The sequence below is a fragment of the Pseudophryne corroboree genome, chromosome 4, assembly GCF_028390025.1.
Source record: "Pseudophryne corroboree isolate aPseCor3 chromosome 4, aPseCor3.hap2, whole genome shotgun sequence".
NCBI classification, from domain to species: domain Eukaryota; kingdom Metazoa; phylum Chordata; class Amphibia; order Anura; family Myobatrachidae; genus Pseudophryne; species Pseudophryne corroboree.
Window position 1 is genome coordinate 3,505,798 of NC_086447.1, and position 12,108 is coordinate 3,517,905.

The following is a 12,108-nucleotide window of genomic DNA, read 5'->3' on the forward strand; positions in this document are numbered from 1 at the left end:
CCTCTTACACACAGCCCCCGCCATCATTCCCTCCTCATCTTCTTACACCCAGCACAGCCCCGCCATCATTCCCTCCTCATCCTCTTACACCCAGCACAGTCCCCGCCATCATTCCCTCCTCATCCTCTTACACCCAGCACAGCCCCTGCCATCATTCCCTCCTCATCCTCTTACACGCAGCACAGTCCCCGCCATCATTCCCTCCTCATACTCTTACACCCAGCACAGCCCCCGCCATCATTCCCTCCTTATCCTCTTACACGCAGCACAGCCCCCGCCATCATTCCCTCCTCATCCTCTTACACCCAGCACAGCCCCCGACATCATTCCCTCCTCATCCTCTTACACCCAGCACTGCCCCCGCCATCATTCCCTCCTCATCCTATTACATCCAGCACAGCCCCCGCCATCATTCCCTCCTCATCCTCTTACACACAGCCCCCGCCATCATTCCCTCCTCATCCTCTTACACCCAGCACCCGCCATCATTCCCTCCTCATCCTCTTACACACAGCCCCCGCCATCATTCCCTCCTCATCCTCTTACACCCAGCCCCCGCCATCATTCCCTCCTCATCCTCTTACACGCAGCACAGCCCCCGCCTTCATTCCCTCCTCATCCTCTTACACGCAGCACAGCCCCCGCCATCATTCCCTCCTCATCCTCTTACACACAGCACAGCCCCCGCCATCATTCCCTCCTCATCCTCTTACACCCAGCCCCCGCCATCATTCCCTCCTCATCCTCTTAGACCCAGCACAGCCCCCGACATCATTCCCTCCTCATCCTCTTACACCCAGCACAGCCCCCGCCATCATTCCCTCCTCCTCCTCTTACACCCAGCACAGCCCCCGCCATCATTCCCTCCTCCTCCTCTTACACCCAGCACAGCCCCCGCCATCATTCCCTCCTCCTCCTCTTACACCCAGCACAGCCCCCGCCATCATTCCCTCCTCATCCTCTTACACACAGCACAGCCCCCGCCATCATTCCCTCCTCATCCTCTTACACCCAGCACAGCCCCCGCCATCATTCCCTCCTCCTCCTCTTACACCCAGCACAGCCCCCGCCATCATTCCCTCCTCCTCCTCTTACACCCAGCACAGCCCCCGCCATCATTCCCTCCTCATCCTCTTACACACAGCACAGCCCCCGCCTTCATTCCCTCCTCATCCTCTTACACCCAGCACAGCCCCCGCCATCATTCCCTCCTCATCCTCTTACACACAGCACAGCCCCCGCCATCATTCCCTCCTTATCCTCTTACACCCAGCCCCCGCCATCATTCCCTCCTCATCCTCTTACACCCAGCACAGTCCCCGTCATCATTCCCTCCTCATCCTCTTACACGCAGCAGAGCCCCCGCCATCATTCCCTCCTCATCCTCTTACACCCAGCACAGCCCCCGCCATCATTCCCTCCTCATCCTCTTACACCCAGCACAGCCCCCGCCATCATTCCCTCCTCATCCTCTTACACGCAGCACAGTCCCCGCCATCATTCCCTCCTCATACTCTTACACCCAGCACAGCCCCCGCCATCATTCCCTCCTCATCCTCTTACACACAGCACAGCCCCCGCCATCATTCCCTCCTCATCCTCTTACACACAGCCCCCGCCATCATTGCCTCCTCATCCTCTTACACACAGCCCCCGCCATCATTCCCTCCTCATCCTCTTACACCCAGCACAGCCCCCGCCATCATTCCCTCCTCATCCTCTTACACCCAGCACAGCCCCCGCCATCATTCCCTCCTCATCCTCTTACACCCAGCACAGCCCCCGCCATCATTCCCTCCTCATCCTCTTACACCCAGCACAGCCCCCGCCATCATTCCCTCCTCATCCTCTTACATCCAGCACAGCCCCCGCCATCATTCCCTCCTCATCCTCTTACACCCAGCACAGTCCCCGCCATCATTCCCTCCTCATACTCTTACACCCAGCACAGCCCCCGCCATCATTCCCTCCTCATCCTCTTACACCCAGCCCCCGCCATCATTCCCTCCTCATCCTCTTACACCCAGCCCCCGCCATCATTCCCTCCTCATCCTCTTACACCCAGCACAGCCCCCGCCATCATTCCCTCCTCATCCTCTTACACCCAGCACAACCCCCGCCATCATTCCCTCCTCATCCTCTTACACCCAGCCCCCGCCATCATTCCCTCCTCATCCTCTTACACCCAGCACAGCCCCCGCCATCATTCCCTCCTCCTCCTCTTACACCCAGCCCCCGCCATCATTCCCTCCTCATCCTCTTACACACAGCACAGCCCCCGCCATCATTCCTTCCTCATCCTCTTACACACAGCACAGCCCCCGCCATCATTCCCTCCTCATACTCATACACGCAGCACATCCCCCGCCATCATTCCCTCCTCATCCTCTTACACGCAGCACAGCCCCCGCCTTCATTCCCTCCTCATCCTCTTACACGCAGCACAGCCCCTGCCATCATTCCCTCCTCAATCTCTTACACGCAGCACAGCCCCCGCCATCATTCCCTCCTCATCCTCTTACACCCAGCACAGCCCCCGCCATCATTCCCTCCTCATCCTCTTACACCCAGCACAGCCCCCGCCATCATTCCCTCCTCATCCTCTTACACCCAGCACTGCCCCCGCCATCATTCCCTCCTCATCCTCTTACGCCCAGCACAGCCCCCACCATCATTCCCTCCTCATGCTCTTACACACAGCACAGCCCCCGCCATCATTCCCTCCTCATCCTCTTACACACAGCCCCCGCCATCATTCCCTCCTCATCTTCTTACACCCAGCACAGCCCCGCCATCATTCCCTCCTCATCCTCTTACACCCAGCACAGTCCCCGCCATCATTCCCTCCTCATCCTCTTACACCCAGCACAGCCCCTGCCATCATTCCCTCCTCATCCTCTTACACGCAGCACAGTCCCCGCCATCATTCCCTCCTCATACTCTTACACCCAGCACAGCCCCCGCCATCATTCCCTCCTTATCCTCTTACACGCAGCACAGCCCCCGCCATCATTCCCTCCTCATCCTCTTACACCCGGCACAGCCCCCGACATCATTCCCTCCTCATCCTCTTACACCCAGCACTGCCCCCGCCATCATTCCCTCCTCATCCTATTACATCCAGCACAGCCCCCGCCATCATTCCCTCCTCATCCTCTTACACACAGCCCCCGCCATCATTCCCTCCTCATCCTCTTACACACAGCACCCGCCATCATTCCCTCCTCATCCTCTTACACACAGCCCCCGCCATCATTCCCTCCTCATCCTCTTACACACAGCCCCCGCCATCATTCCCTCCTCATCCTCTTACACCCAGCACAGCCCCCGCCATCATTCCCTCCTCATCCTCTTACACCCAGCACAGCCCCCGCCATCATTCCCTCCTCATCCTCTTTCACCCAGCACAGCCCCCGCCATCATTCCCTCCTCATACTCTTACACCCAGCACAGCCCCCGCCATCATTCCCTCCTCATCCTCTTACACACAGCACAGCCCCCGCCATCATTCCCTCCTCATCCTCTTACACCCAGCACAGCCCCCGCCATCATTCCCTCCTCCTCCTCTTACACCCAGCACAGCCCCCGCCATCATTCCCTCCTCCTCCTCTTACACCCAGCACAGCCCCCGCCATCATTCCCTCCTCATCCTCTTACACACAGCACAGCCCCCGCCTTCATTCCCTCCTCATCCTCTTACACCCAGCACAGCCCCCGCCATCATTCCCTCCTCATCCTCTTACACACAGCACAGCCCCCGCCATCATTCCCTCCTTATCCTCTTACACCCAGCCCCCGCCATCATTCCCTCCTCATCCTCTTACACCCAGCACAGTCCCCGTCATCATTCCCTCCTCATCCTCTTACACGCAGCAGAGCCCCCGCCATCATTCCCTACTCCTCCTCTTACACCCAGCACAGCCCCCGCCATCATTCCCTCCTCCTGCTCTTACACACAGCCCCCGCCATCATTCCCTCCTCATCCTCTTACACCCAGCACAGCCCCCGCCATCATTCCCTACTCCTCCTCTTACACCCAGCACAGCCCCCGCCATCATTCCCTCCTCCTGCTCTTACACACAGCCCCCGCCATCATTCCCTCCTCATCCTCTTACACCCAGCACAGTCCCCGCCATCATTCCCTCCTCATCCTCTTACACCCAGCACAGCCCCCGCCATCATTCCCTCCTCATCCTCTTACATCCAGCCCCCGCCATCATTCCCTCCTCATCCTCTTACATGCAGCAAAGCCCCCGACATCATTCCCTCCTCATCCTCTTACACCCAGCACAGCCCCCGCCATCATTCCCTCCTCATCCTCTTACACCCAGCACAGCCCCCGCCATCATTCCCTCCTCATCCTCTTACACCCAGCACAGCCCCCGCCATCATTCCCTCCTCATCCTCTTACACACAGCACAGCCCCCGCCATCATTCCCTCCTCATCCTATTACATCCAGCACAGCCCCCGCCATCATTCCCTCCTCATCCTCTTACACACAGCCCCCGCCATCATTCCCTCCATCATTCCCTCCTCATCCTCTTACACCCAGCACAGCCATCATTCCCTCCTCAACCTCTTACACACAGCCCCCGCCATCATTCCCTCCTCAACCTCTTATACCCAGCCCCCGCCATCATTCCCTGCTCATCCTCTTACACGCAACACAGCCCCCGCCATCATTCCCTGCTCATCCTCTTACACGCAACACAGCCCCCGCCATCATTCCCTCCTCATCCTCTTACACGCAGCACATCCCCCGCCATCAATCCCTCCTCATCCTCTTACACACAGCCCCCGCCATCATTCCCTCCTCAACCTCTTATACCCAGCCCCCGCCATCATTCCCTGCTCATCCTCTTACACCCAGCACAGCCCCTGCCATCATTCCCTCCTCATCCTCTTACACGCAACACAGCCCCCGCCATCATTCCCTCCTCATCCTCTTACACCCAGCACAGCCCCCGCCATCATTCCCTCCTCATCCTCTTACACCCAGCACAGCCCCCGCCATCATTCCCTCCTCATCCTCTTACACCCAGCACAGCCCCCGCCATCATTCCCTCCTCATCCTCTTACACCCAGCACAGCCCCCGCCATCATTCCCTCCTCATCCTCTTACACCCACCACAGCCCCCACCATCATTCCCTCCTCATCCTCTTACATCCAGCCCCCACCATCATTCCCTCCTCATCCTCTTACACCTAGCACAGCCCCCGCCATCATTCCCTCCTCATCCTCTTACACCCAGCACAGCCCCCGCCATCATTCCCTCCTCCTCCTCTTACACGCAGCACAGCCCCCGCCATCATTCCCTCCTCATCCTTACACCCAGCACAGCCCCCGCCATCATTCCCTCCTCATCCTCTTACACCCAGCACAGCCCCCGCCATCATTCCCTCCTCATCCTCTTACACCCAGCACAGCCCCCTTCATTCCCTCCTCATCCTCTTAGACCCAGCACAGCCCCTGCCATCATTCCCTCCTCATTCTCTTACACCCAGCACAGCCCCCGCCATCATTCCCTCCTCATCCTCTTGCACCCAGCACAGCCCCCGCCATCATTCCCTCCTCATCCTTTTACACCCAGCACAGCCCCCGCCATCATTCCCTCCTCATCCTCTTACACACAGCCCCCGCCATCATTCCCTCCTCAACCTCTTATACCCAGCCCCCGCCATCATTCCCTCCTCATCCTCTTACACCCAGCACAGCCCCCGCCATCATTCCCTCCTCATCCTCTTACACCCAGCACAGCCCCCGCCATCATTCCCTCCTCATCCTCTTACACCCAGCACAGCCCCCGCCATTATACCCTCCTCATCCTCCTACACCCAGCACAGCCCCCGCCATCATTCCCTCCTCATCCTCTTACACGCAGCACAGCCCCCGCCGTCATTCCCTCCTCATCCTCTTACACCCAGCACAGCCCCCGCCATTATTCCCTCCTCATCCTCTTACATCCAGCACAGCCCCCATCATTCCCTCCTCATCCTCTTACACCCAGCACAGCCCCCGCCATCATTCCCTCCTCATCCTCTTACACCCAGCACAGCCCCCGCCATCATTCCCTCCTCATCCTCTTACACCCAGCACAGCCCCCGCCATCATTCCCTCCTCATCCTCTTACACCCAGCACAGCCCCCGCCATCATTCCCTCCTCATCCTCTTACACCCAGCACAGCCCCCGCCATCATTCCCTCCTCATCCTCTTACACCCAGCACAGCCCCCGCCGTCATCCCCTCCTCATCCTCTTACACGCAGCACAGCCCCCGCCATCATTCCCTCCTCATCTTCTTGCACCCAGCACAGCCCCCGCCATCATTCCCTCCTCATCCTCTTACATCCAGCACAGCCCCCATCATTCCCTCCTCATCCTCTTAGACCCAGCACAGCCCCCGCCATCATTCCCTCCTCCTCCTCTTACACCCAGCACAGCCCCCGCCATCATTCCCTCCTCCTCCTCTTACACCCAGCACAGTCCCCGCCATCATTCCCTCCTCATCCTCTTACACGCAGCACAACCCCCGCCATCATTCCCTCCTCGTGCTCTTACACGCAGCACAGCCCCCGCCATCATTCCCTCCATCATTCCCTCCTCATCCTCTTACACCCAGCACAGCCATCATTCCCTCCTCCTCCTCTTACACGCAGCACAGCCCCCGCCATCATTCCCTCCTCGTCCTCTTACACCCAGCACAGCCCCCGCCATCATTCCCTCCTCCTCCTCTTACACCCAGCACAGCCCCCGCCATCATTCCCTCCATCATTCCCTCCTCATCCTCTTACACGCAGCACAGCCCCCGCCATCATTCCCTCCTCCTCCTCTTACACCCAGCACAGCCCCCGCCATCATTCCCTCCATCATTCCCTCCTCATCCTCTTACACCCAGCACAGCCATCATTCCCTCCTCCTCCTCTTACACGCAGCACAGCCCCCGCCATCATTCCCTCCTCATCCTCTTACACCCAGCACAGTCCCCGCCATCATTCCCTCCTCCTCCTCTTACACGCAGCACAGCCCCCGCCATCATTCCCTCCTCATCCTCTTACACCCAGCACAGTCCCCGCCATCATTCCCTCCTCATCCTCTTACATCCAGCCCCCGCCATCATTCCCTCCTCATCCTCTTACACCCAGCACAGCCCCCGCCATCATTCCCTCCTCATCCTCTTACACCCAGCACAGCCCCCGCCATCATTCCCTCCTCATCCTCTTACACCCAGCACAGCCCCCGCCATCATTCCCTCCTCATCCTTTTACACCCAGCACAGCCCCCGCCATCATTCCCTCCTCATCCTCTTACACACAGCCCCCGCCATCATTCCCTCCTCAACCTCTTATACCCAGCCCCCGCCATCATTCCCTCCTCATCCTCTTACACCCAGCACAGCCCCCGCCATCATTCCCTCCTCATCCTCTTACACCCAGCACAGCCCCCGCCATCATTCCCTCCTCATCCTCTTACACCCAGCACAGCCCCCGCCATTATTCCCTCCTCATCCTCCTACACCCAGCACAGCCCCCGCCATCATTCCCTCCTCATCCTCTTACACGCAGCACAGCCCCCGCCGTCATTCCCTCCTCATCCTCTTACACCCAGCACAGCCCCCGCCATCATTCCCTCCTCATCCTCTTACACACAGCCCCCACCATCATTCCCTCCTCATCCTCTTACACGCAGCACAGCCCCCGCCATCATTCCCTCCTCATCCTTTTACACGCAGCACAACCCCCTCCATCATTCCCTCCTCATCCTCTTACACGCAGCACAGCCCCCGCCATCATTCCCTCCTCGTCCTCTTACACCCAGCACAGCCCCCGCCATCATTCCCTCCTCCTCCTCTTACACCCAGCACAGCCCCCGCCATCATTCCCTCCTCATCCTCTTACACGCAGCACAGCCCCCGCCATCATTCCCTCCTCCTCCTCCTCTTACACCCAGCACAGCCCCCGCCATCATTCCCTCCATCATTCCCTCCTCATCCTCTTACACCCAGCACAGGCATCATTCCCTCCTCCTCCTCTTACACGCAGCACAGCCCCCGCCATCATTCCCTCCTCATCCTCTTACACCCAGCACAGTCCCCGCCATCATTCCCTCCTCATCCTCTTACACCCAGCACAGCCCCCGCCATCATTCCCTCCTCATCCTCTTACATCCAGCCCCCGCCATCATTCCCTCCTCATCCTCTTACACCCAGCACAGCCCCCGCCATCATTCCCTCCTCATCCTCTTACACCCAGCACAGCCCCCGCCATAATTCCCTCCTCATCCTCTTACACCCAGCACAGCCCCCGCCATCATTCCCTCCTCATCCTCTTACACCCAGCACAGCCCCCGCCATCTTTCCCTCCTCATCCTCTTACACACAGCCCCCGCCATCATTCCCTCCTCAACCTCTTATACCCAGCCCCCGCCTTCATTCCCTCCTCATCCTCTTACACCCAGCACAGCCCCCTCCATCATTCCCTCCTCATCCTCTTACACGCAGCACAGCCCCCGCCATCATTCCCTCCTCGTCCTCTTACACCCAGCACAGCCCCCGCCATCATTCCCTCCTCCTCCTCTTACACCCAGCACAGCCCCCGCCATCATTCCCTCCATCATTCCCTCCTCATCCTCTTACACGCAGCACAGCCCCCGCCATCATTCCCTCCTCCTCCTCTTACACCCAGCACAGCCCCCGCCATCATTCCCTCCATCATTCCCTCCTCATCCTCTTACACCCAGCACAGCCATCATTCCCTCCTCCTCCTCTTACACGCAGCACAGCCCCCGCCATCATTCCCTCCTCATCCTCTTACACCCAGCACAGTCCCCGCCATCATTCCCTCCTCATCCTCTTACACCCAGCACAGCCCCCGCCATCATTCCCTCCTCATCCTCTTACACGCAGCACAGCCCCCGCCATCATTCCCTCCTCCTCCTCCTCTTACACCCAGCACAGCCCCCGCCATCATTCCCTCCATCATTCCCTCCTCATCCTCTTACACCCAGCACAGGCATCATTCCCTCCTCCTCCTCTTACACGCAGCACAGCCCCCGCCATCATTCCCTCCTCATCCTCTTACACCCAGCACAGTCCCCGCCATCATTCCCTCCTCATCCTCTTACACCCAGCACAGCCCCCGCCATCATTCCCTCCTCATCCTCTTACATCCAGCCCCCGCCATCATTCCCTCCTCATCCTCTTACACCCAGCACAGCCCCCGCCATCATTCCCTCCTCATCCTCTTACACCCAGCACAGCCCCCGCCATCATTCCCTCCTCATCCTCTTACACCCAGCACAGCCCCCGCCATCATTCCCTCCTCATCCTCTTACACCCAGCACAGCCCCCGCCATCATTCCCTCCTCATCCTCTTACACACAGCCCCCGCCATCATTCCCTCCTCAACCTCTTATACCCAGCCCCCGCCATCATTCCCTCCTCATCCTCTTACACCCAGCACAGCCCCCGCCATCATTCCCTCCTCATCCTCTTACACCCAGCACAGCCCCCGCCATCATTCCCTCCTCATCCTCTTACACCCAGCACAGCCCCCGCCATTATTCCCTCCTCATCCTCCTACACCCAGCACAGCCCCCGCCATCATTCCCTCCTCATCCTCTTACACCCAGCACAGCCCCCGCCATCATTCCCTCCTCATCCTCTTACACGCAGCACAGCCCCCGCCGTCATTCCCTCCTCATCCTCTTACACCCAGCACAGCCCCCGCCATCATTCCCTCCTCATCCTCTTACACACAGCCCCCACCATCATTCCCTCCTCATCCTCTTACACACACAGCACAGCCCCGCCATCATTCCCTCCTCATCCTTTTACACCCAGCACAGCCCCCGCCATCATTCCCTCCTCATCCTCTTACACCCAGCACAGCCCCCGCCATCATTCCCTCCTCATCCTCTTACACCCAGCACAGCCCCCGCCATCATTCCCTCCTCATCCTCTTACACCCAGCACAGCCCCCGCCATCATTCCCTCCTCATCCTCTTACACCCAGCACAGCCCCCGCCGTCATCCCCTCCTCATCCTCTTACACCCAGCACAGCCCCCGCCATCATTCCCTGCTCATCCTCTTACACACAGCCCCCGCCATCATTCCCTCCTCATCCTCTTACACACAGCACAGCCCCCGCCATCATTCTTTCCTCATACTCTTACACGCAGCACAGCCCCCGCCATCATTCCCTCCTCATCCTCTTACACCCAGCACAGCCCCCGCCATCATTCCCTCCTCATCCTCTTACACCCAGCACAGCCCCCGCCGTCATTCCCTCCTCATCCTCTTACACCCAGCACAGCCCCCGCCATCATTCCCTGCTCATCCTCTTACACACAGCCCCCGCCATCATTCCCTCCTCATCCTCTTACACACAGCACAGCCCCCGCCATCATTCTTTCCTCATACTCTTACACGCAGCACAGCCCCCGCCATCATTCCCTCCTCATCCTCTTACACCCAGCACAGCCCCTGCCATCATTCCCTCCTCATCCTCTTACACCCTGCACAGCCCCCGCCATCATTCCCTCCTCATCCTCTTACACCCAGCCCCCGCCATCATTCCCTCCTCATCCTCTTACACCCAGCACAGCCCCCGCCATCATTCCCTCCTCATCCTCTTACACACAGCACAGCCCCCGCAATCATTCCCTCCTCATCCTCTTACACACAGCACAGCCCCCGCCATCATTCCCTCCTCATCCTCTTACACCCAGCCCCCGCCATCATTCCCTCCTCATCCTCTTACATCCAGCACAGCCCCCGCCATCATTCCCTCCTCATCCTCTTACACGCAGCACAGTCCCCGCCATCATTCCCTCCTCCTCCTCTTACACGCAGCACAGTCCCCGCCATCATTCCCTCCTCCTCCTCTTACACGCAGCACAGCCTCCGCCATCATCCCCTCCTCATCCTCTTACACGCAGCACAGTCCCCGCCATCATCCCCTCCTCATCCTCTTACACCCAGCACAGCCCCCGCCATCATTCCCTCCTCATCCTCTTACACCCAGCACAGCCCCCGCCATCATTCCCTCCTCATCCTCTTACACCCAGCACAGCCCCCGCCATCATTCCCTCCTCATCCTCTTACACCCAGCACAGCCCCCGCCATCATTCCCTCCTCCTCCTCTTACACGCAGCACAGCCCCCGCCATCATTCCCTCCTCATCCTCTTACACCCAGCACAGCCCCCGCCATCATTCCCTCCTCATCCTCTTACACCCAGCACAGCCCCCGCCATCATTCCCTCCTCATCCTCTTACACCCAGCACAGCCCCCGCCATCATTCCCTCCTCATCCTCTTACACCCAGCACAGCCCCCGCCATTATTCCCTCCTCATCCTTTTACACCCAGCACAGCCCCCGCCATCATTCCCTCCTCATCCTCTTACACCCAGCACAGCCCCCGCCGTCATTCCCTCCTCATCCTCTTACACCCAGCACAGCCCCCGCCATCATTCCCTCCTCAACCTCTTATACCCAGCCCCCGCCATCATTCCCTCCTCATCCTCTTACACCCAGCACAGCCCCCGCCATCATTCCCTCCTCATCCTCTTACACCCAGCACAGCCCCCGCCATCATTCCCTCCTCATCCTCTTACACCCAGCACAGCCCCCGCCGTCATTCCCTCCTCATCCTCTTACACCCAGCACAGCCCCCGCCATCATTCCCTCCTCAACCTCTTATACCCAGCCCCTGCCATCATTCCCTCCTCATCCTCTTACACCCAGCACAGCCCCCGCCATCATTCCCTCCTCATCCTCTTACACCCAGCACAGCCCCCGCCATCATTCCCTCCTCATCCTCTTACACCCAGCACAGCCCCCGCCGTCATTCCCTCCTCATCCTCTTACACCCAGCACAGCCCCCGCCATCATTCCCTCCTCATCCTCTTACACACAGTCCCCACCATCATTCCCTCCTCATCCTCTTACACACACAGCACAGCCCCCGCCATCATTCCCTCCTCATCCTTTTACACCCAGCACAGCCCCCGCCATCATTCCCTCCTCATCCTCTTACACCCAGCACAGCCCCCGCCATCATTCCCTCCTCATCCTCTTACACCCAGCACAGCCCCCGCCATCATTCCCT

The 12,108-nt window shown here is 59.4% G+C and overlaps 1 protein-coding gene across 1 annotated transcript in view; it reads left to right on the top strand.

Annotated features, from left to right (window-relative positions):
• Window positions 1-12,108, top strand: part of EIF2B4 (eukaryotic translation initiation factor 2B subunit delta) — a 141,624-nt gene that overhangs the window by 101,977 nt on the left and 27,539 nt on the right. The window lies entirely within an intron of this gene.